The sequence below is a fragment of the Danio rerio genome, chromosome 22 (genome assembly GCF_049306965.1).
Source record: "Danio rerio strain Tuebingen ecotype United States chromosome 22, GRCz12tu, whole genome shotgun sequence".
Classification (NCBI taxonomy): domain Eukaryota; kingdom Metazoa; phylum Chordata; class Actinopteri; order Cypriniformes; family Danionidae; genus Danio; species Danio rerio.
In genome coordinates, this window is record NC_133197.1 from 37,915,869 (window position 1) to 37,941,472 (window position 25,604).

Genomic DNA, 25,604 nt, shown 5'->3' on the forward strand with positions numbered 1-25,604 from the left:
GAAATCGTTTACAAATGAAGTTATGTGTAATAAAATAAAATGACACAGGGAAAAAAGTATCGAACACATGAAGAAAGGGAGGTGTAGTTTGGCAGTGAAAGCCCAGACAGCAGCATATTAGCTGTTTCAGTCCAACATCTAACATTAGCAGGAGGATGAAGATAACCCAGGGTGGACATTTCAGCAAGACAATGATCCAGAACACGCCAAGGAAACAGAAAAACCAAATATCGCAATGTCATTTTTTTCAATCTCATGCACCCCCACCTCAGAGCAGCTCATCTGACACCAACAACCATATCACGTAGTAAATCCCTTTCTTCTTCATTCTGATGCTCAGATTGAACATCAACACATCGTCTACGTGCACAAATCGAATAAAGTGGCCCTTGAGTGTATTTATCCTCCTGAAAATGGGGGCGAAACATCTCACAAGCCTCTTTAACGCAGTCTGCCGTGTGATAGTCAATAAATCTCCGCGTTTAACAGGCCAGTGCTCAGATATTTATTTTTACTGGGTCATTTCAGCCTAACGCTGCGATTCATTCTGATGTAAAATAGCTTCTCATTGGCGTGTAATAGGTAAGGATCTGGCCCTCCGGGTGAGAGGGTTTTAAAGCGCTCCTCTTTGAAAGATCCTGTTTCTAAACCTTCATTAATTATCTCGCTGAGCACGGTGTTAAAAGATGGGACAGATTCTTGCCCCGAGCTGGCCATCTCGTTTCATTCCAGTTCACTCGATATGAAAAAATCTATTTGTTTCATCAACTGTGAATTCAATTTGCGGTGTGTTTTAATACAGATACACCTTTGCCCCCAGCGCAGAGGACGGGTTTGTCCTTTTTTTCTAATTTGATAAAATGAAAACAGACACAGTGAGGGAGGAGCGGTGACCTTGATAACTTCAAACTGTTCAAGCTTGTACTTTTACAAACTTTCTCTTTATTTCAAGGAATTAAGGCAGTCAAAGATGAGGGTGTGTAGCTTACTCCCTGACTTGATTGAAATGAGAAGGCAGCTTGTTTTCGCTGTAAAGTGTAAACGTTTTGTCTCTGTTGTTTTGTTTGTTTGAGAAATCCAATCAATCCAGCATAGCGACCCTGGCTCTACCAATCATGTGTGACTGTTTGTCTGACCAATGGCAGATGGAGGAGTGATCAACAAAACTAGCTCATTTGGTGTCACTTTTGATATTTAAATTGGGTCATTTTACATACACAGACTAATAAATTGACAGCAAAGTGTATACTTTAGGTTTCAAATGATATGGGAAATTAATATTTCATCATGGGTGACGTTGTGGCGCAGAAGGTATTGCTGTTGCCTCACAGCAAGGAGGTCGCTGGTTCAAGCCTCGGCTGGGTCAGTTGGCATTTCTGTGTGGAGTTTGCATGTTCTCCCCGTGTTCTCCGGTTTCCCCCACAAGTCCAAAGACTTGTAGGTGAATTGGGTAGGCTAAATTGTCCATAGTGTATGTGTGTGATTGAGTATGCATGGTTGTTTCCCAGTGATAGGTTGCAGCTGGAATGACATCCACTGTATAAAACATATGCTAGATAAGTTGGCGGTTCATTCTGCAGTGGTGACCCCAGATTATTAAAGGGACTAAGCCGAATGAATGAATGAATATTTCCTCATGATTTAGAGGAATAAAATATGAGTATGTAATAAAATTAAAATACTAAAACCATAGTATAATTAAATAATAATTAAATACTAATTAAAATACTAATTATTATGACCTGTTATATAATCTAATATACAAGAATTCGCCAAACTACATTTTATTTGAACTAATGAAAAACATTACTGACATTCTATTATTCACAAAAAAAAAAAAAAAATAAATAAAAAAAAAAATATATATATATATATATATATATATATATATATATATATATATATATATATATATATATATATATATATATATTATGACTGTAGATTATGACCACACAAAAAAACAGAGTAGAAACCATATAGCAGCACCAAAGCAACCTCCAAGCAATTACCCAGGATGTCCAAAAGCCAAGTAATTACACAGAAGATCATGGCAACTACCGAGCAACAGCCTAGCAACAACAAAGAATGGCCAAAAGTCTAAAAAACAAACAAACTAGTAACTGTCTGACAGCATCCTAGTGACCATACAGAATACCCTACGAACCAGATAGCAACACCCTACAAACCACACAGGAAAATGTCATTGCAAACAGTAGCCTCGTAATCACACAGAGGACCAAAGTAATTGCCTGACAACACCCAGTGAACACACAGCAACCACATAGCAAAATCCTAGAAACCACATAGAAACGATCCACACAGGATGTCCTTGCATCCACAAGTCTAGTAACCACATAGCAGACCCTAGTAACTGACTACACCATTGTCACCTGACAGAAAACCCTGGCAACCAGCTAGCAACACCCTAAAAACCGCTTAGCAACACCATATAGACAACTCCAAGCACCCACCCATAATGCCTTTGCCCCATAAACCTAGTAATTACACATAGGACCCTAGCAACTGCTCGACAAAACCCTAATGACCACACAGAAAACCTTAGCAACCACATAGCAACATTCTAGCATACGTCAAGCAACCACCCATTCCTTGCAACCACAAGCTTAATAACCCCACAGTAGACCTTTGTAACTGCCTGACAACATGACCACACAGAATACCCTGTCTACCACATAGCAACACCCTATAAACCATATGGCAACACTTTAGATACCACATAGCAGCATCCTATAGCAAAGACAATTTATTCAGAATGTCCTTGCAACACAAGCCTAGTAACAACACAAGAGTATCAAGTTAAATGCCTGACAACACCCTAGTTACCATACAGACAAACTGAGCAACCACATATAAACACTCTAAAAACCACAACCACCCATAATGTCGTTGCACAGTTAACCATAGTAACTGCCTGACAACAACTTAGTGACCACATAGAATACCCTAGCAACCACATAGCAAGACCGTAGAAACCACATAGCAACATCCTAGCAAACTTCAAGCAACCATCCATAATGTCCCTGCCACCACAAGCATAGTAACCACACAGTTAAACTTAGTAACTGTCTAACAACACCCTAGTGACCACACAGAATGCCCTAGCAACCACATAGCAACACCCTAGAAACTACATAACAGCATCTTAGCAAACGTCAAGCAACCACATATAATGTCCTTGCAACCACAAGCCTAGTAACCACACAGTTGACCCTAGTAACTGCCTGACAACACCCTAGTGACCACACAAAATACCTTAGCAACCACATAGCAACACCCTAGAAACCATTTGGCAAAATTCTAGAAACCACAGAACAACATCCTATTGCAAAGATTACATCATGACCCATAATGCCCTTGCAACAAGCCTCGAAACCTCACAGAATGCAAAAATAACTGCCTGACAACAACTCAGTGACCACACAGAATACCCTAGCAACCACATAATAACACCTTAGAAACCACATAGCAACATCCTAGTAAATTTCAAGCAACCACCCATAATGTCCTTGTGGCCACAAGCCTAGTAACCACACAGTTGACCAAAGTATGTGCCTGACAACACCCTAGTGAACAAACAGAATACCCTAACAATCACATAGCAACACCCGAGAAACCATATGGCAACACTCAAGAAACCACATAGTAGAATTCTATATCAAACTTCAAGCAACCACCCAGAATGTCCTTGCAACCACAAGCCTAGTAACCACACAGTTGACCATAGTAACTGCCTGACAACACCCTAGTGACCACATAGAATACCCTAGCAACCACATAGCAAGACCGTAGCAAACTTCAAGCAACCAACCATAATGTCCTTGCCACCACAAGCATAGTAACCACACAGTTAAACCAAGTAACTGTCTAACAACACCCTAGTGACCACACAGAACACCCTAGCAACAACATAGCAACATCCTAGCAAACGTCAAGCAAATACTCATGTCCTTGCAACAACAAGCCTTGTAACCACACAGTTGACCCTAGTAACTGCCTGACAACACCCTCATGACCACACAAAATACCTTAGCAACCACATAGCAACACCCTAGAAACCATATGGCAACATTCTAGAAACCACAGAACAACATCCTATTGCAAAGACCACATCATGACCCATAATGTCCTTGCAACCACAAGCCTCAAAACCTCACAGAATGCAAAAATAACTGCCTGACAACAACTCAGTGACCACACAGAATACCCTAGCAACCACATAGTAACACCTTAGAAACCACATAGCAACATCCTAGTAAATTTCAAGCAACCACCCATAATGTCCTTGTGGCCACAAGCCTAGTAACCACACAGTTGACCAAAGTATGTGCCTGACAACACCCTAGTGAACAAACAGAATACCCTAACAATCACATAGCAACACCCGAGAAACCATATGGCAACACTCAAGAAACCACATAGTAGAATTCTATATCAAACTTCAAGCAACCACCCAGAATGTCCTTGCAACCACAAGCCTAGTAACCACACAGTTGACCATAGTAACTGCCTGACAACACCCAAGTGACCACATAGAATACCCTAGCAACTACATAGCAAGACCGTAGCAAACTTCAAGCAACCAACCATAATGTCCTTGCCACCACAAGCATAGTAACCACACAGTTAAACCAAGTAACTGTCTAACAACACCCTAGTGACCACACAGAACACCCTAGCAACAACATAGCAACATCCTAGCAAACGTCAAGCAAATACTCATGTCCTTGCAACAACAAGCCTTGTAACCACACAGTTGACCCTAGTAACTGCCTGACAACACCCTCATGACCACACAAAATACCTTAGCAACCACATAGCAACACCCTAGAAACCATATGCCAACATTCTAGAAACCACAGAACAACATCCTATTGCAAAGAACACATCATGACCCATAATGTCCTTGCAACAAGCCTCAAAACCTCACCGAATGCAAAAATAACTGCCTGACAACAACTCAGTGACCACACAGAATACCCTAGCAACCACATAGTAACACCTTAGAAACCACATAGCAACATCCTAGTAAATTTCAAGCAACCACCCATAATGTCCTTGTGGCCACAAGCCTAGTAACCACACAGTTAAACCTAGTAACTGTCTAACAGCACCCTAGTGACCACACAGAACACCCTAGCAACAACATAGCAACATCCTAGCAAACGTCAAGCAAATACTCATGTCCTTGCAACAACAAGCCTTGTAACCACACAGTTGACCCTAGTAACTGCCTGACAACACCCTCATGACCACACAAAATACCTTAGCAACCACATAGCAACACCCTAGAAACCATATGGCAACATTCTAGAAACCACAGAACAACATCCTATTGCAAAGAACACATCATGACCCATAATGTCCTTGCAACCACAAGCCTAGAAACCACACAGAATACCAAAATAACTGCCTGACAACACTCCAGTGACCCCACAGAATACCTTAGAAACCAAATAGCAACATCCTAGTAAACTTCAAGCAACCACCAATAATGTCCTTGTGACCAAAAGCATGGTAACCACACAGTTGGCACTAGTAACCACAACGAAAACCCTAGCAAATGCATAGCAACATCCTAGCAAACTTCAAGCAAACACCCAGAATGTCCTTGCAACCAAAAACCCAGTAACCACACAGTTGATCCTAGTAACGCCCTGTCAACACCCTCGTGACCACACAGAATACCCTGGCAACTTCCTAACAACGATCCAGATTGCCGTAGCAACCCCATCCCTAGTAACCACACAGAACACAGTAGCAGTATTGAAGTGAAGGATGTGGAATGGTGGCTGGTATTGTCAGTTCTCAGCTGTTCCTCTGCTCAGTTTTTAAAGAGCAGTGTTCAGGATGATAGCAGGCATTGGTCTGGAAGTGTCAGAGCAGCTGAAAGAAGCCCAGTGTTTACTAGCAGCGTGTCGACAGCGAGAAATGCCAAACCCAGAGCCGCTCAATCTGTCATGTGACATCATTGGAGAAAACAGGGCCAAAAGTGTACCAGCTCATTCAGTCAACAAATACACCCAATCTGCAGGGAGCATGATGTCAGTTTTGACAAATAAAACTTTTATTAGAGGGCGTCTGTTTCCTCTTTCCGTCTGACACTCTTAAAATATTGCAGGTTCAAGCTGAAGTTTTAAATTGGCTTCCTTGAGTTGCTTTATGCATGAGTTTGGCAGAGACACTGCTGAATGTTATATTGAATGTTAGAGGAAACTTTGCATTGGTTTCTGCAACACTTTTGCATAGATCTATTAAAATAAAATATATTTATTAATTAAATGTGTTCTATTTTTATACTTTAAATTCATGTTATTGCATAGATTAATACAACCAATATAATAAAGTTCAATAATATTCAAAATCATATATAATAGTGATAATATTTTAATAGATTTTAAATATTTAATCATTCATTCATTTTCTTTTAGACTTAGTTCTCTTATTAATCTGGCGTCAGCACAGCGGAATGAACTGCCAACTTATCCATCAAGTTTTACGCAGCGGATGCCCTTCCAGCTGCAACCCATCTCTGGAAAACATCCACACACACTCATTCACACTCATACGCTACGGCCAATTTAGCCTACCCAATTCACCTGTACCGCATGTCTTTGGACTGTGGGGGAAACCAGAGCACCCGGAGGAAACCCACGCAAACACAGGGAGAACATGCAAACTCCACACAAAAACGCCAACTAAAGCTGAGGCTCTAACCAGCAAACTTCTTGCAGTAAGGCGACAGCACTACCTACTGGGCCACTGCGTCGCCTTTAAATGTATATATTTTTGTTTAATTATTTATTACATTTACATTTAAATATTTTTATATTTAATAAAATACTAAAAATATTTTCAGAATATTGTATATATATATATATATATATATATATATATATATATATATATATATATATATATATATATATATATATATATACAATATTCTGAAAATATTTTTAGTATTTTATATATTAATAGCAATGTTTTAATTAAATTTCAAAACCTTGAAAAAAATAATAAAAGTGGTTTTAAGGGATTTAAAATGGAAAAAATCGATTTTTATTTAAATAATTATAATATTTACATTTAAATATATTTCAATTTATATAGTAACACTTTATAATAACTACACACTATGAATCATTTATTAAGCATTAGCATCTAGTGAATTCATTATCCATTCAGCATTAACTCTACAATGATAAATGTTAGTAAGCGGTTTATAACTGCAGCTACAAATGTATTCTTGACTTATAACCACATTTATAATGTGCTCAATAATTTTTCTTTCATCATTTGTGACTGGTTGATTTTTCATTAATAAATTAAGTATCGCATTATTTACAAACTATTTGTTTTCATGAGTAGTTGGAGGTTTTTAAGATCGTTCAGAATGAGTTAGTAAACGATTAACAAACTATTAAAAATTAACATTTATATATCTTATTAATTTTCCCAGAGATGGTTTGCGGCTGGAAGGGTATCCGCTTTTTAAAAACTTGCTGGATAAGTTAGCGGTTCATTCTGCTGTGGCGACCCCGGATTAATAAAGGGACTAAGCTGACAAGAAAATGAATGAATATCTTATTAATCAGGCATTTAGTAATGGTTACTATGTATGGTAAAAAAAAGCTTTGTTAACTCAATTACATCCAGTTTTGTGACCTAATCTAAAGTTTTATTAAGGATTAAAGTATTATTTATTATTAAGGATTAAAGTATTATTTATTTATAAATAAAGGATTATTTATGCTTTATGAATGACTTATAAATAAAACTGCCTACAAACATTTATTAATGTTGAGTTAATGCTTAACTAATAATGAATTCACTAGATACTACTGCTTAATAAATGGTTCAGTGTGTAGTTATTGTAATGTGTTACCATATATATATATATATATATATATATATATATATATATATATATATATATATATATATAGACAGACAGACAGACAGACAGACAGACAGACAGACAGACAGATAGATAGATAGATAGATAGATAGATAGATAATGGGCATTTTATGTTATTACTAACGTATTACAAACAATGGATCTGTGACAGAGAAACTAAAGTTTTGGGAAAAACTCGTCACTACATTGTTCTTTTCCCAAATGATGCATCGTACCATGAGAGTGCAGCCACGAGTTACATCGTTGTTTGGGAAACGTACCCCAGGTTAGGGTAATTAGTATAGTCATTGTACATTGCCACAGTCACACTAGAGTTTGAGTTTTAAATTTCTCTCCAGGGAGAGCATGTTTTGATTTTCGATTGGTCTCATGCATTCATATGATGCGATTTCGCTTGTCAGAGTTTACCAAGCTTGAACTTCCTTGACCCACGATCTTACGTTTCCTGTCTGCCGCATTTTCGTGCGTATGAATGGAAGTCTATGGGAAGAAAAGTCCAGTGTGACCGCAGCTTGCCAGTGGTTTGTTTTTTAGACAATTGAAAAAAAAATGCTTAGGAGGCTAATAATATTGCCACTAAAGTGTGTTTAAAAAAAGTTAATTATCTACCATACGGAGTATTATCTACCATACGAAGAAAAATTCCTGGCTCTGTTAAACAAAAATAATAGGAGGGCTAATAATATTGACTTCAACTGCATATGTTAATATTACAGGTGGGCATAGATTAATTTCTTTAATCTAGATTATTCTCACTGTAATCTTGGAATTAATCTAGATTCATCTAGATTAAAATGGCTCATTTAAATTCTGTCGAAGGCATTCAGATTATGTGTGCCACCCAAATAATGACTAAATATCTTAATAGTGACTAAATATCTAAAGTCTTTGAGAACGGGTTTCTCAAGCCAGGTGGCGCATTAGAGCAGGGGCTCATCTCCTGTTTCCAAAATGCATCACAAACTGCTTGAGAAACTGTTCTACTATGATAAATGGTGATGAAAATAAATGACGTTCAATAAGATGTACTTGCGTTTACTAGCTGTGTATTCAGTTAAACATGAATGTTGAACTGTAGGCCTACATAAGCTCCAAACAGCCATTTTTGATGACCTTAATCCGACTAAAGTCATAACTGAACTAAACAGAAATGAAGACGTGGAGTATGCAGATATTAGTGGCATTATTGAAGTAAACAGCGCAATCAAACTATTACCGTCATGTAGGACTTTCGTCATACTTTCCCACAAGATTCACACAAACACACATCGCAAAATGCAAAGGTTTTTTCTTTCCATTTGGCGTGCGTGATTAAATTCCACAACACTCTCACCAGTCCTTATTCCTCATTTGCGTCTAATACCCATTTGTCATGGGGGCATGAATGAAATGTATACGAGTGAATGCGAAACTGCTGTTAAAATCACCCAGAATTATAGGAAACTCTTACATGAAAGCGCTTCACGTAAACCCACTTAATTATATTATTGTCTATTAAGGTAAATAGATTACTGACGTTCATGTAAGCATAGTCAGTAGTGTCTTCGAAGTAAGTGAAAGATCCAGAAGGGCATTCTGCACTTTTTTGTCAGACGGCTCACGGGTCAAGTATACATCCGCGCTAAAATATCAAGGTGAAGTCATCATAGCTTTTGTAAAATAGACCCAGCTCCCAACCCAACTTTGAGAATAGATTAACGGGGATATTTTTTTTATCGCGCGATAAGTCTCACGTTAACATGGCACATTAACGGCAGTAACGGCCCACCACTAATAATTATTATATATATATATATATATATATATATATATATATATATATATATATATATATATATATATATATATATATATTTTTTTTTTTTTTTTTTTTTTTTTTTTTTTTTAATTTATTTTTTTTTTGCTGAACTTTACATTTACAAATGGCAGGGAAAAAAAATGCTATAGCCGTTGGCAAGTGGTTAATAAAGTTGTAGCTGCACTTCAACTAAACTTCAATCTAAAGTTGTTTTCCGCTATGTTCATGTAGTTGTGCTGCTGAAGGGCAGGTTTATCTCTGATATATGTTTTGTCAGTTTTCTATCAGCTGCGAGCGGTTGATCTTCTCTATTTGATTGATGGCTCTCTGTCAGCCTGTCTCCAGCACCTGTAGAAGTAGAGTGCCTGTGTGTGTGTGTTCATATAGATTACCTCCTCTCGCAGGAATCTCACCCTTTTTTCGGGGGCTGGATCTCAGTGTCACAACACGCTCCAGTGAGATTTACAGGCCACACATTCTACAACTGATATGAAGCATAGTTTCCATGCTAATCCCTGAATGTGGGGCCAGAAGCCTGATGCTAACAGATGTGTGTGTGTGTTACAGATTTCAAAATGTACACGCAGGATGGACTGGCACATCACGTATTAGATAAATCTGGTAATAATGTTTTGGTTTGGAGTTATTTTAGCTTTTAGAATGTAACGCAATCTTTTAGTTATTCAATATAAGTATGATCAACTTTTTGATCATACTTTGGAGATTACAGTAAGATTTGCAACCTTTTTGCATTGTTTTGTATTATCGTGTTGCATTATATTTGGATATGCAAATAAGGCAATATTTGTAATTTACATTATTATTATTATTCATTTTTAATCATTTATATTGGATGGATGAATAATGCTTGGCTGGCTGGCTGGCTGGCAGGATGGATGATTTAACGAACGAACCAACGAATGAATGAATGAATAGTAGTTGGATTAATGGATGAACAAAGGAATGAATAACGAGTAAAAATTGGATGAATGAATGGATGGATGGATGGATGGATGGATGGATGAATAATGGTTGGATGGCTGGATTAATGAATTAATGGATAATAGATGGATGGATGAATGGATGATGGATGGATGGATGGATGATAGATGGATGAATAGTGTTTGGATGGCTGGATGAATGAATTAATAATTTATGGATAAATAAATAATATATTAATGGATGGCTGGATGAATGAATGAATAATGGTTGGATGGCTGGATAAATGTTTGAATGAACAATGAATGAATATATGGCTGGATTTATGAATAAATGAATGAATGAATGAATGAATGAATGAATGAATGAATGAATGAATGAATGAATGAATGAATGAATGGGTGGATGGATGGATGGATGGATGACAGACAGATGGACTATTAATAAATAATAGATGGATGGATGGATGGATGCATGGATGGATGGATGGATGAATAATGCTTGAATGCCTGGTTAATAAATGGATAATAGAAGGATGGATGAATGAAATATGGATGGATGAAAGAATGAATAAATGCTTGGATGGCTATATAAATGAGTGTTTAAATGAACAATGGATGGATGAATTAACAAATCAATAGATGGATAAATGGATGAATACAATAATGGATGGATTAATGAATGAATGAATAACAGTTGGATGGCTGGAGGAATGACTGAACGATTAATGGATGAATGAATAATGATTGGATGGCTAGATGGATGAATTATTGAATAATAGATGAATTGAAGGATGGATGGATGGATGATAATTGAATAATGAATAATGAATAGATGGCTTGATGAATGAAAGAATAATGGATGGCTGGATGAATGAATGTATGATTAATACTGAATTGATGGGTGACTGAATGAATGAATGGATGGAGGAATGGATTAATAGATGAATGGATAGATGAATAAATAGATGATCTATGATGCCTCACCTTAAATTAGCAGGTTATTATAAATAGATTACTGTTATTGTTGTAGAAACATGCCATTATTGTTATAACATGCATTATGTCCAATGCCATTGCATTTACTCATTATATGAATCTCAGATGATATCAGTTTTCCTCCATTCTGTGTGATTTCTGGTGCTGTATTCTAGTCACGTATTACTTATTTCAAAGTATTTCATCACTTTTCCCAAGACACAAACTTAAGATGTTAAAATGAATGAAAGCCCTGTCTTCCTTTAATCATTGCTTAATTTAAAATTAATTTATATCTTGTTTGCCAGAGGATGGGGGGGGGGGGGGGGGGGGGGGACTATTGTAACTAACTCTTCAACATTAACTACAACATTAATATTATAACTAAATGATTACATGTGTTGTACATTTATCTGTCTGGCGAATAAACATGCAAGTCAAATAATGGCATGATGTGAACCACTTTAAAGTTCAGTGTAGTGTATTTGAGCTTGGATTTTTTTTTTATAGGGGAACATTTTACTAATTAGACAATTAGAATAAAAAAAATAATTTATATAACGACTTCCAAATGTAATCTTTAAGCAAAGCACTTCTGCTTAGGAAAAAAAAAAAGAAAAAAGAAAAACACCGTAATATTTGACAGACTCTGACAGACATTATTTTATGCACTTTCCATTTCAAATTTTTAAAAGAAAAATGCATTTTCATTAGAGTAATTGTTTGTTTTAACACTGTAAAAAGCAATCATTTGGCAACAGGTTTACTCACTTTAAGTAAAGTTAACGAATCGATTTAAAAGCCACAGGTTTACTCACATTTTACAGTAAAGTCAACTAATCGCTTTAATAAGCAACCGCTTTACCAAACTTGTTTAATGTTAGGTCAACTAATCGCTTTTAAAAAAGCGAATGAACTGGTTGCTTTTAAAGTCAATAATCACTTTAATGTAAAACAGTGAGAAACCTGTTGCGTATAAAGTCAATTAATCGCTTTAAAAGCAACAGGTTTACTCACTTTTTACAGTAAAGTCAACTAATCGCTTTAAAAGCAACAGGTTTACTCACTTTTTACAGTAAAGTCAACTAATCACTTTAAAAGCAACAGATTTACTCACTTTTTACAGTAAAGTCAACTAATCGCTTTAAAAGCAACAGATTTACTCACTTTTTACAGTAAAGTCAACTAATCGCTTTAAAAGCAACAGGTTTACTCACTTTTTACAGTAAAGTCAACTAATCGCTTTAAAAGCAACAGATTTACTCACTTTTTACAGTAAAGTCAACTAATTGCTTTAAAAGCAACAGCTTTACTCACTTTTTACAGTAAAGTCAACTAATTGCTTTAAAAGCAACAGCTTTACTCACTTTTTACAGTAAAGTCAACTAATCGCTTTAAAAGCAACAGAATTACTCACTTTTTGCAGTGAAGTCAACTAATTGCTTTAAAAGTAAAGGGTTTATGCACTTTGTAAAGTCAAGTAATCGCTTTAAGAGCAACGGGTTTACTTATTTAAATGAAGTCAACTAATCGCTTTAAAATAACAGGTTTACGCACTTTGTAAAGTCAACTAATGGGGCTGTAAATATTATTATTAATATTACAACTTTTGTGTCTTTGAATAAAATAAATAGCCTAACAAAAGCATAAGACACAAACACACACACACACACACACACACACACAAATGAATGAATGAATGAATGAATGAATGAATGAATAAAAAAAATCTAAAACCAAGAAACAAACAACAGACAAAAAAATTTTAATAAATAAATACAAGTAAATAAAAGTAAGTAAAATAAATGAAAGTAAATAAATAATTAAATAAAATATGAAAACCCAGAAACAACAACTAAATAAATAAATGAATAAAAGTAAATAGCTACTCATAAAAAGTAAATACAATAAACACAAGTAAACTAAATAAATAGAGTAAATAAATAAAACATAACTGGTTAAGATGTAGAGCTCTGCTCCTCCTCAGTATTTCCAGAAAGCTGGATTTTTTCTGGCACTATAAACTCTTAATTTATTTATTTATTTATTTATTTATTTATTTATTTATTTTTGCATCAGTGATGAACTTTATCTGCATTTGGACCACATTTATAAGCATTGCTCAATCCCTCCAGGTGTTCACTATGAAAGGATCTAAAACAAGATTAATGCGCGCCTCAAAAAGCACTCAGACACTCACAGGCAGAAAACAATGACGGAGTGTGTGGAGGTTTTGTCATGTCGGGATTTCTTCTTCTTCCTCCTGAATGCATGTATTAGTCCATCAACATGAGGACGTTTTTTGGTAAAAATCACCCTCAAAACATGACCAGGGACTCTGGTTTCCATTATCTGAAATACGGGTGGTTTGATCGCCCGCTGCCCAGCCGTGAGGTAGCATGTTCGAAGTAGCATGACGCTAATTTAAACCAGAGCAAACGCAGATTTCTAGAGTTTGCCGAGTGCTAAAGAGAGATCTGAGACACTCGCGGGGACAACGTCTGGGATTTTAAATGAGTTTCAAATTAAATTATTACTCAAGTCATTGTTGTTTTTTTAAATCATTAATACCAATAATATTAATAATAATAATTAATATTAATAATAATAATTAATATTAGAGTGATTTCTGAAGGATCATGTGACTTTCAAGACTGAAGTATTGAAGCTGAAAATTCATCATTAATAAATGTATATATATATATATATATATATATATATATATATATATATATATATATATATATATATATATATATATATATATATATAAACACACACACACAGGGCTCGAAATTAACCTTTTTGCTTGGTAGCACCGGTGCTCTTAACTTTAAAAATTTAGGCACATCAGCCAAAATTTAGTCACACCCACAAATTATAAGCACCGTTACTACAAGATTTATACAAACATATTTATTGCGTTTGAAATCAACAGTAATCAAACTAACATGCAATAAATGAATATATATATATATATATATATATATATATATATATATATATATATATATATATATATATATATATATATACATATATAAATATATATATATATATATATATATATATATATATATATATATATATATATATATATATATATTTATATATATATATATATAAATTTATATATATGAATATATATATATATATATGAATATATATATATATATATATATATATATATATATATATATATATATATGAATATATATATATATATGAATATATATATATATATATATATATATATATATATATATATATATATATATATATATATATATATATATATATATATATGCAAGCTTAAGGAAAATATGTCTCAACGAAATTCTGCTATCACAAGAAAATACATTTTTATAACATAACTGAGTGACCAAAGCATACACGGAGCACTCACCGGCCCTGCACGCACTGCTGGACATGAATGAATCTGTTAACGATATAACTGTGCTGTCCTCACGGGTGCTGTCTGATATTGCACTGATGCTTTTGACATATACTGAACCTCATTATATGCATACGTCATGTGAATAACAATATCGGTCTTTTTATGAGTAGCCATATTAATTTATTCAGTGTAAGCCCGTTTGCGATGGGGTGTATGTGGTGTTAAATTTTACATATAGCTGCCACTTGCACGGCGGACAGCATCTGGTGATTATATGAAGGATTAAACAGAAGCTCTTGTGCTAGAGGTGACAAACAGTTACCTGAAAATTCCAACCTACAGACTTTTCATGGCAGACTTGAAGCCGATGGAAGTCTTTTATCCACTCTTGGAAAAGTGTAGATGGTGGATTAACATTCAGCACGTGGTCACTAGTAAGATGTGTCATTATTTGTAACTTTAGATGGTTTCTAAAACAAAATCTGTCTTTGTTATCTTCATTCTCATCTTCAGCGATTTACCTTTTTTCGCGGTAGTAGCTCTGTCTGTCATCCCAAGCCAGAAGGCATTGACTGAGTGATTGACAGCTGATATTTCAGTGCTAGAGCAGTGGTGGGCCAATAAGAAGAGTGCGAAGGCGGGGCAAGCATTACGGACTTGGCTTTGTTTACTGCAGCAAGTTGACATGTTTTTAACAATTTTATTCACTCACACAAATGCTCCCAAATATATTTTGAGGTCACATAGATGAAATTTCGGGGGATTTTGAGCCCTAATATATATATATATATATATATATATATATATATATATATATATATATATATATATATATATATATATATATATATACAGTTGAAGTCAGAATTATTAGCCCCCCTGGAATATTAGCGCCCCTGTTTATTTTTTTCACCAATTTCTGTTTAATGGCGGGAAGTTTGTTTCAGCACATTTCTAAGCATAATAGTTTTAAAAACTTATTTCTAGTAACGGATTTATTTTATCTTTGACATGATGACAGTAAATAATATCTTACTTGATGTTTTTCAAGACACTTCTATACAGCTTAAAGTGACATTTAAAGGCTTAACTAGGTTAATTAGGTGAACTAGGCAGGTTAGGGTAATTAGGCAAATTATTTCATATCGATGGTTTGTTCTGTAGATTATCGAGAAAAAAAAATAGCTTAAAGGGGCTAATAATTTTGTCCTTAAAATGGTTTTTAAAAAATTAATAACTGCTTTCATTCTAGCCGAAATAAAACAAATAAGACTTTCTCCAGAAGAAAAAAATATTATCAGACATACTGTGAAAATTTCATTACTCCGTTAAACTTCATTTGGGAAATATTTAAAAAATCAAAAAAAAAATCAAAAGGGGGCTAATAATTCTGATTTCAACTGTATATATATATATATATATATATATATATATATATATATATATATATATATATATATATATATATATTAGTAATATTAAGTATTAAATATCAGTCATTGTAATTAAACTTTGATGTTATACCAAATAATTAAACCAAAGTTAAGAAAAAGATATTCTAAGATATAAAGTTGAGAAAAAAATATTAGCTCTAACAATTTACTGCAATTTTTTACAAATGTGTTTAGAAGTTTTTTTCAGTGTGAGCAGATTAGAGAAACACATTTAAAAACTGATCATCTTAATCCTAAACTTTGACTGTAGTGTTTTCTCCACTGTTATGTTGAAAACATGAAGGCAATATCCGCTGATGGCAGATGGGCTTTTAATACGCTTACATGTAATGGACTTTTCTGGATGAGAAACTTATCAACTCTCCTGACCTCTGCATCACCTCAATCCTGTAATAATACACAGCTCCTATAAGAAACGCATTTGGAAATGAAAGTGAGCCGCCATCGCTCTTCTGACATTGACCTGTGCTGTTAAGAGTTACTGGTTTATCGCTGGTTTAGACTGGGCTGAAGGAGAAGCAGAAGGAGATCCATGTTTTTGGGTTTATATTTAGATTCTTGTGCAGATTCGTCATTGGATTATTTGGCTTTTAGAGGTATTTGGCGTCCCAGCACAAAGCTCTTTGCTTATATAGATTAGTAGTATATGTTAAGGTAATAATTTTAAAAATAAATAAATACATGTTTCTGGTTTGCGCAGTACGCAGTGCAGTCGCCTCACAGCAAGAAGGTCGTTGAGTTGCTGGTTCAAGCGTCGGCTCAGTTGCCTTTTCTGTGTGGAGTTTGCATGTTCTCCCTGCCTTCGCGTGGGTTTCCTCCAGGTGCTCCGGTTTCCCCCACAGTCCAAATACATGCGGTACAGGTGAATTGGGTAAGCTAAATTGTCTGTTGTGTATGAGTTTGTGTGTGTGTGTGAATGAGTGTGTGTGGAAGTTTCCCAAAGATGGGTTGCGGCTAGAAGGGCATCCGCTGCATAAAAAAAACGTGCTGGATAAGTTGGCGGTTCATATTACTGTGGAGACTCCGGAATAATAAAGGGACTAAGCCGACAAGAAAATGAATGAATGAATGAATGTTTCTGGTTCAAGCCTCGGCTGGGTCAGTTGGCATTTCTGTGTGGAGTTTGCATGTTCTCCTTGTTCGTGTGAGTTTCCTCCTGGTGCTCTGGTTTCCTCCACAGTCCACATGTGGTATGGATGAATTGGGTAAGCTAAAAGTTTCTGTTGTGTATGCGTGTGTGAATGAGTTTGTATGGGTGTTTCCCAGTGATGGGTTGTAGCTGGAAAGGCATTTGCTGCGTAAAACATATGTTGGATAAGTTGGCGGTTCATTCTGCTGTGGTGACCCCAGATTAATAAGGGAACTAAGCCAAAAAGAAAATGAATGATACAGACATACATACATACATACATACATACATACATACATGAACAAATAAATAAAATATGAAATCTCAGAAACAACAAATAACACATTTAAGAAATAAAGCCCAGAAACAAACAAGCAAACAAAATAATAAATAAATAAATAACAAACACATAATAAATAAATAATAATACATAAAATGAGTTAAATGTAAAAGGCCAGAAACAAATCAACAAAATAAATAAATAAATAAATAATGAATTTTAAATAAATAATAATAATAAACAACATAAAACAAGCAAAATAATACAAATAATTAAAATAAATAAATAAAGTTTAGAAACAACAAATAAATAAATAAATAAGTATAAAAAATTAATAAATAAATACAGTCTGAATGCCGGTAAACAACAAATAAATAAATTAATAAACAAATAAATAAAAAATAAATACATTAATAAACAAATAAATAAAAAACAAATTAATTAATAGAAAAAAGTATTAATAAATAAATACAAACTGAAAGCCCAGAAACAACAAACAAACAAACAAACAAAAAAGCAAATAAATAAAATCTGAAAGCCCATAAACAAACAAACAAATAACAAATGCATTTTAAATAAAAAATAATAAATAATCTGCCTAGAAACAAACAAACACAATATATAAATAATAAATACATTTTAAATAAATAAAAAACATAAAAAAATAAATGAATTAAAAAAGCTCAGAAACAGTAAATGTATAAAAAAAACTTATAGTCCAGAGACAAACAATAAATAAATTAATAATTTATAAATAAATGAAAACTGAAGGCCCAGAACCAACAACAAAAGCTAAAAATAAATAAACAAACAAATAATAATATCCTAAGTGTTCTAAAAGACATATATAGATTTTCTCTACATATCCAGCTCTTTAATTGTTTAAATACCTAGCATAACATATGTCATTATACATATGTTATCATAAATTGTGTATTATATTATTAATATATTTTATATTTTATTTTATTTATATTATATTTATGTTTATATATTTTAATTTGGACTCAAATAATGTTATATTAATTAAATGTTATATCCCTTGTAAATATATAGTATTATATTATATTAATTATATTATAATATATTTCATTATATAATGTACAGCTCACTTATTTGTACATTTGTAGGTCACTTTGTAAATAACTGATGATAATAAGTAGCGGTAGATGATGATGATGAAGATAATAATACATTAATAATAATAATAATAATAATAATAATAATAATAATAATAATTATTATTATTATTATTGTTGTTGTTATTAATAATAATAATAATAATTATTATTATTGTTGTTGTTATATTTTTGTATGTTATTATTATTATTATTATTATTATTATTATATTTATTGAATTATTTTGTATATATTTTATTGTATAGTATTATATTATGCATCCAATATGGCTTTAAGTAAACATTTGGCACAAATCAGAATACTGAAGTGTTGATTTCTGAGAAGTGTATCATTGCTGTTTGTTTGCAGCGGCATATCCTGCTCCCTGTGGTAAGCAATTATAGTAGGTTTTGTTCTGAGAGACAAAACATTTCCAAAGGCTGGACTTTAAAAGGCTGAAACCTGTCATGCAGTCCATACATGTCAGGTGAGTGTGTGTATATGTGTGTGCGTGTGTGTGATGATGAACACAACCAAGATCAGTACAGTTACGCAGATAGAAAGCTGTGTGACAGCAGTGATTAAGGGGGGTTTTCTGGAGGTGCTGAGGTGCTAATTAGCACGTTGCCTCCAAACCTAGATGCCTGAGCAATGATGTAAACAACATTTCCACAGACAGTAACTTACACTATAACAGCGTCTTTGTTCTGTAAAAAAGGACAGTATGCTCGGTATTATCAAACTGAACTAAACAGATAATCTTTAAACAGTAATTTGTTATTTTTAAAAAAAATATATATGTATATACAGCTTAAGTCAGAATTATTAGCCTTCCTTTGAATTTTTTAACTATTTCCCAAATGATGTTTAACAGAGCAAGGAAATTTTCACAGTATGTCTGATAATATTATTTCTTCTGGAGAAAGTTTTATTTGTTTTATTTCGGCTAGAATAAAAGCAGTTTTTAATTTTTCGAACACCATTTTGACAAAATTATTAAGCCCCTTTAAGCTATATATATTTTTTTCGATAGTCTACAGAACAAACCATCGTTATACAATGACTTGCCTAATTACCCTAATCTGCCTAGTTAACCTAATTAACCTAGTTAACCATTTAAACTCTGCGACGTCATCGACTTTCACTTTAAGATTTTAAGGGCTAGCATTGCACCAGACCACCTTAAGTGGTTTCGTTTGAAAGTGTAGAATCTATATTTTATGCACATATGCATCACTTTGGTTTTTATACTACTATACAAAACTTATTTACACTTAAATACACAGTATTTTGAATACCCGAGCTGAGTATTTTTCATGGTTCATATATGACACATGTACAAGCTATAGCTCAAATGAAAGCTCCTGCCGGTGCTCATACAGTTCTAGCATTTTTTTACTGAATTATATTCACATATTAAACAGTTGTCGAATGAATCGCGGTGTTTTTATGGCGCAGGAGTGAAAACAATACATTTATGATCAATAAGCAGCCCCAGATAGCACAGACAGCTGTCATCTCTTACCTTATGCTGTGCACTTCAGGGCTATTTCCCCTCTGTTTTTGAGGTGATGTGCATAAGTAATCCTTTTATATGTCTGACGTGCTCCAAACACAGTGAATTATGTTTGATCAAACAAACGAATAGTGAAATATGAAAACAATAATCGATTCCAGTGGCTTGTACGGCACCTCTCATCAGTTGGAGTAAAATAACTTTTGCATAGATTATGGTGGAGACATTTTCTTTTTTTCTATGATTACAGACATGTGCAGGAACCACCAAAATTAATTACAGCACCCTAGACCACACAGAACCTAAAAGGTACACTTTTAAATTTAAGTTTATAAAAAAATATATATAAAAAGCGCCTCTTTTTTTAAGGATTTATTATAACACAGACAACATATACAGATATTTTAAACACTTTAAATAGTATTTTATGAAAATTTAAAGGGTTTTCTTTAAAATGATACCGAATTTTTGCATTTACACCTCTGCATGTGGATTTGGGAAGCTTTTAAATTTGGGTAGGCAAAATCCAGGCGGAAATCCCCAAATAACAGCAGAGTTTAACTGGTTAAGCCTTTAAAAGTCACTATAAGCTGTATTAAAGTGTCTTGAAAAATATCTAGTCAAATATTACTTACTGTCATCATGGCAAAGATAAAATAAATCAGTTATTAGAGATGAGTTATTAAAACTATTATGTGTAGAAATGTGTTAAAAAAATCTGCTCTCCTTTAAACAGAAATTGAGGATAAAAATAAACAGGGGGCTAATAATTCAGGGTGGCTAATTATTATGACTTCAACTGTATATATTCAGATTCAGAAATCAGATTTTACACATAATAATAAAGTGAAAGATGATGCCAAACTATTGTCATACAAGTGGAAGAACCTGTGTTTAATCTTCAGATGTTTGTTTTCTCTCTGCATTCGCTCTGAATAAACATTATGCTCATGTCGCATTGCTTTTGCGCTAGTGTTTGTTAGTCCGGCATCAAAGTTAGCAGCGGCGTTGAGCAGGCCAGCAGTGGAAGGGGATCGGGTGTAAGTTTGAGAAATTTCCATATGTCCACATGGCAATAAAAAGTCTGCCACTTTACTTATTGAGCTTGTAATGAATGCCAGGTGCACAGTCTGTCCTTTTTTTTTTCTTTATTCAAGGCTCTCCATGGACATCCAACAAGTAAAAATGTATTAAGAAATCTCGCTGTTTGACCAAAAACAGACTATTATAAAACACGCAGAATGGTTATTAACATAGGGACAATAAAATAGAGAAAGTTCTCAATGAAAACTACAATTTAAATAACGTTTAACCTTTTTAAAACAGTTCACATATAATGACAAATAACCAAGTAATAAAAGTTCTGCAAAACAACACTGAACCAAAAGGCAACAAGCCAGTCGGTTTATTAACTTGGATTTTCCGTTCATGCAAAATAGACCCTGGAGTTTTGGTCAGGGTTTTAGCTCGACCTCATATTTATGGCGTCGCACACATGCTTTTTTTTTTTTTTTTAGTCTCACAAACATTCTTATTAAAAGACTTTCTCAGTGTGCGGCTAATCCTCGTTCTCATGACCCAGCCTTTGTTCAGATCGCACATGCGATTTCATTAAAGCACTGCCTACATAATAAATCAAATCTCACCCGGGCCGTCATACAGAGTAAAAGCAGCTTCATAAATAATAAATACAGTTGAACTCAGAATTATTACCCCGGCCCTGTTTATTTTCCCCCAATTTCTGTTTAACGGAGAGCTGATTTTCTCAACACATTTCTAAACATAATAGTTTTAATAACTCATCTCTAAAAACTGATTTATCTTATCTTTGCCATGATATTTTTCAAGACACTTCTATTCAGCTTAAAGTGACATTTAAAGGGTCAACTAGGTTAATTAAGTTAACTAGGCAGGTTAGGGTAATTAGGCAAGTCATACTGATGCTTTGTTTTGTAGACGATTGAAAAAAAATATAGCTTAAAGGGGCTAATAATGATGTCCTTAAAATGTTTTTTAAAAAATTAAAAACTGCTTTTATTCTAGCTGAAATAAAACAAATAAGACTTTCTCAAGAAGAAAAAATATTATTATACATATTGTGAAAATTTCCTGTTAATTTTGCTCTGTTAAACATAATTTGGGAAAAATTAAATAAAGAAAGAAATCAAAGGGGGGCTAATAATTCTGACTTTAACTGTATGTGATAGAAATGTGGATATCCATACTTTTACTAACAGTACATTAACGTCAGGTCAAACACCCTTTTTTTTGCCTGATTAAATTGTTAAAATAACACTATTAATATAAATATACAGTTTCAGCATAAATACAGTATAATGTAATCTAATTTATGTATTTTTTTAATCATTCGGCTTCGGTAAGCAAAATAAAAATGATACGGCTTTAGTTTAAGTAATTAATGACGTCAGCATGCAAAGATTATAAATATAGATTCAGCTACAAGCAGCGCCAAACATAACAGCACGCCAGTCTCCTGAAGCGCCTGACTTCTCAAGCACAGTTAAAATATCTAAACTTGATCTGAAATATGAAACGTTTGCTTGTATTGGCAATCGGCGGTCAGCGAAAACTAAATAGAACATTTAGGGGGAATCAAGGCTCAGTATTGAGCTTACATTTAGTCATATATACAGTTGAGAGCCGTATTCATTTATATTATTCTCAGGAGGATTATATTATGCGCCGTGTTTGAATATATTGTATTAAATACTAATTATATTTAAAAAACTTTCATCCAGAATGCAAAACTGATTAAGACCTTACATCACAACAATAAATAAATAAGTAGTGTACTGTAAGTGTACTGTAAAAATCACTATCATTGCCTAAGTTTTCCTCACTAACACAGTACTTTTTACAGTGTGTGTGAACATTTCAACATTTTGGAGTTTAAAACATCCAGCCAAAAGAAAAGTTACTGTTTATAACTTTAATAAAGATTACATCATATACACTAAGGACTATGCAGTGTGGATTGTTCAATATTTGTACCTGAATACTGTTAGACTCTCCAGAAAACTCTAATTCACTTTTATTTTTTGCTATTTTTTAATTATTGATACTTCTAGGTTATTTGTTATGTATAATTCGAGATCATATCTCCTACAAAATCACCCCAATCAATCTAACATGAAGAATTCTTTCCAATAAAAGCTGGATTCACATCGCAATATATATCACAGAAATACAAAATATGGCAATGTCAGATTTTTTCAATAGCGCAGCCCTAGATTATGAAACAATTCAGTTTAACTTCATTTAATCCGCTTAAATCAGATGGAGAACTTGTGTTTTTGGCCAGTGTACGTAAAATACAAGCAGCTTTGTGATTAAGATGAATTTATGAAAGAGGCATTTGCCCTAATCGAAGTTAACAAAAGAAATCACTTTTTAATTCTTCAAAATTAAGAAACATTAAGGGATGTATAGTCATGGTCATTTTGAATGCACTTTAATTCATTTGTTGTCATGTAAAGTTGAGCATGTAATGCATAAGATAAACCTAAAGTTTCAAAACAAGTAAATAAATTAAACTTTTAGATCCTATATTTTAAAAGAGGCCTCAATATATGTATTTCAATCCATTACTTTTACAAGACGATCACAAAAGATGAAAAGGGGGCGATGAGGATGAAAGATTTGTGACAAAAATTGAGCAAGATGTACAGAACAACATACTGTACATTTGATTTGCTGAAAATGAGGCCAAGCAAATAAAACAAGTAAATAAACTTAAACATTCAGTTCCAATATTTTAAAAGAGGTCTCAATATTTTTTTTTTGATCCACTACTTTTATCAGACATTCATAAAAGATGAAAAGGAGGCAGCGGGGACATAAATACTGTATAACAAACACTCCCCCTAAAGATTATCCCATTGTTTTTGGTCAAATCCCTGATTGTGTTATAGCTACCTTTAGTGAAATCTGGCCCCAAAGGAGCTTTAGATTCTTTTATTTTTGACAACATAATCCTTTTTGTTGACCAAACTCTTCTCAGTTATATGTCGAATAAAGATATTTGCTTAGTTATTAATAGTTCTCGCATCTCTTTACCTGTTTGCATAGGTTTTTGGAATAATAGGTGACATAGATTGGGAACCGTTTTGGCTTCTTTGGAAAAAAAAAATCTTAGTCTCAATCAAAATTATTCGTAATTGCTACCCAATACATACCAAATTAGCTAAATTTCATAACAATATTTCCCCTAAATGCTCATTTTGTCCTCAATATGATGAAACACTAAATCATTTATTTTGAGAGTGCACTTATTTAGGGAGTACACTTTACTTATTAAAGTATTTTGGGTTGATTTTTCCAATTTCATTAAACAGTTTTTATTTCCAAGCTTTTGTATTTCCCCCAAAATTTTGTTTTTTGGTTACTCTGAATGTAGACCTTTCTCATTGTACACTATAAATTTATAGGTTTTTGTCTAAGTTTTACATCCATAAATGAAAATCTTTAAAGAAACACCCTTACTTTTTTATTTTCAGAAAGGGCTTTGATTTATATGTGATCTCATTAAAAAACTCTAACAATTATATTGCATGTAAAACTCTTAGTGAAAATCATTTAAACTTGTTTTTTTTTTAGCTGGTATTTTATTTATGCAACCCTTTTCATCTATTTGTTAATATTGTATCTTTGTAAACGTTTTTTCTTGCATAAAAACACAACACGACCAGGATGTGCAGAACAAAATACTGTACATTTGATTTTCGGAAGACTAAATTTGCTTCACGAAAATACAGCATATAACCAATTAATGTTAAACAAATTTTAACAAAGTGTCATTAGTTTAATATAAATTATAACACACTCATGACAGAAAAGGCAGATTAATCTGAAGTGTTTCTCCAATTTGTGCTAAACCTTCAACAATTCCCTTATCCTGCTCTAAAACTACTCTCTATAATTTAGAAACCATTAAAGCAAACTATTACTACTGCTAATAAAAGATCACAGTGCTCATTTAGCGGTATAATTATGTAAGTATTAAGCAAAACATGTTTTACTTACTGTACTTCGC

At 33.4% G+C, this 25,604-nt stretch overlaps 2 long non-coding RNA genes across 4 annotated transcripts in view; both read right to left on the reverse strand.

Moving 5' to 3' along the window:
• Window positions 1-25,604, reverse strand: part of LOC141380251 (uncharacterized) — a 495,770-nt gene that overhangs the window by 20,358 nt on the left and 449,808 nt on the right. The window lies entirely within an intron of this gene.
• LOC141380246 (uncharacterized) overlaps window positions 1-25,604 on the reverse strand; it is a 142,002-nt gene that overhangs the window by 16,411 nt on the left and 99,987 nt on the right. The window lies entirely within an intron of this gene.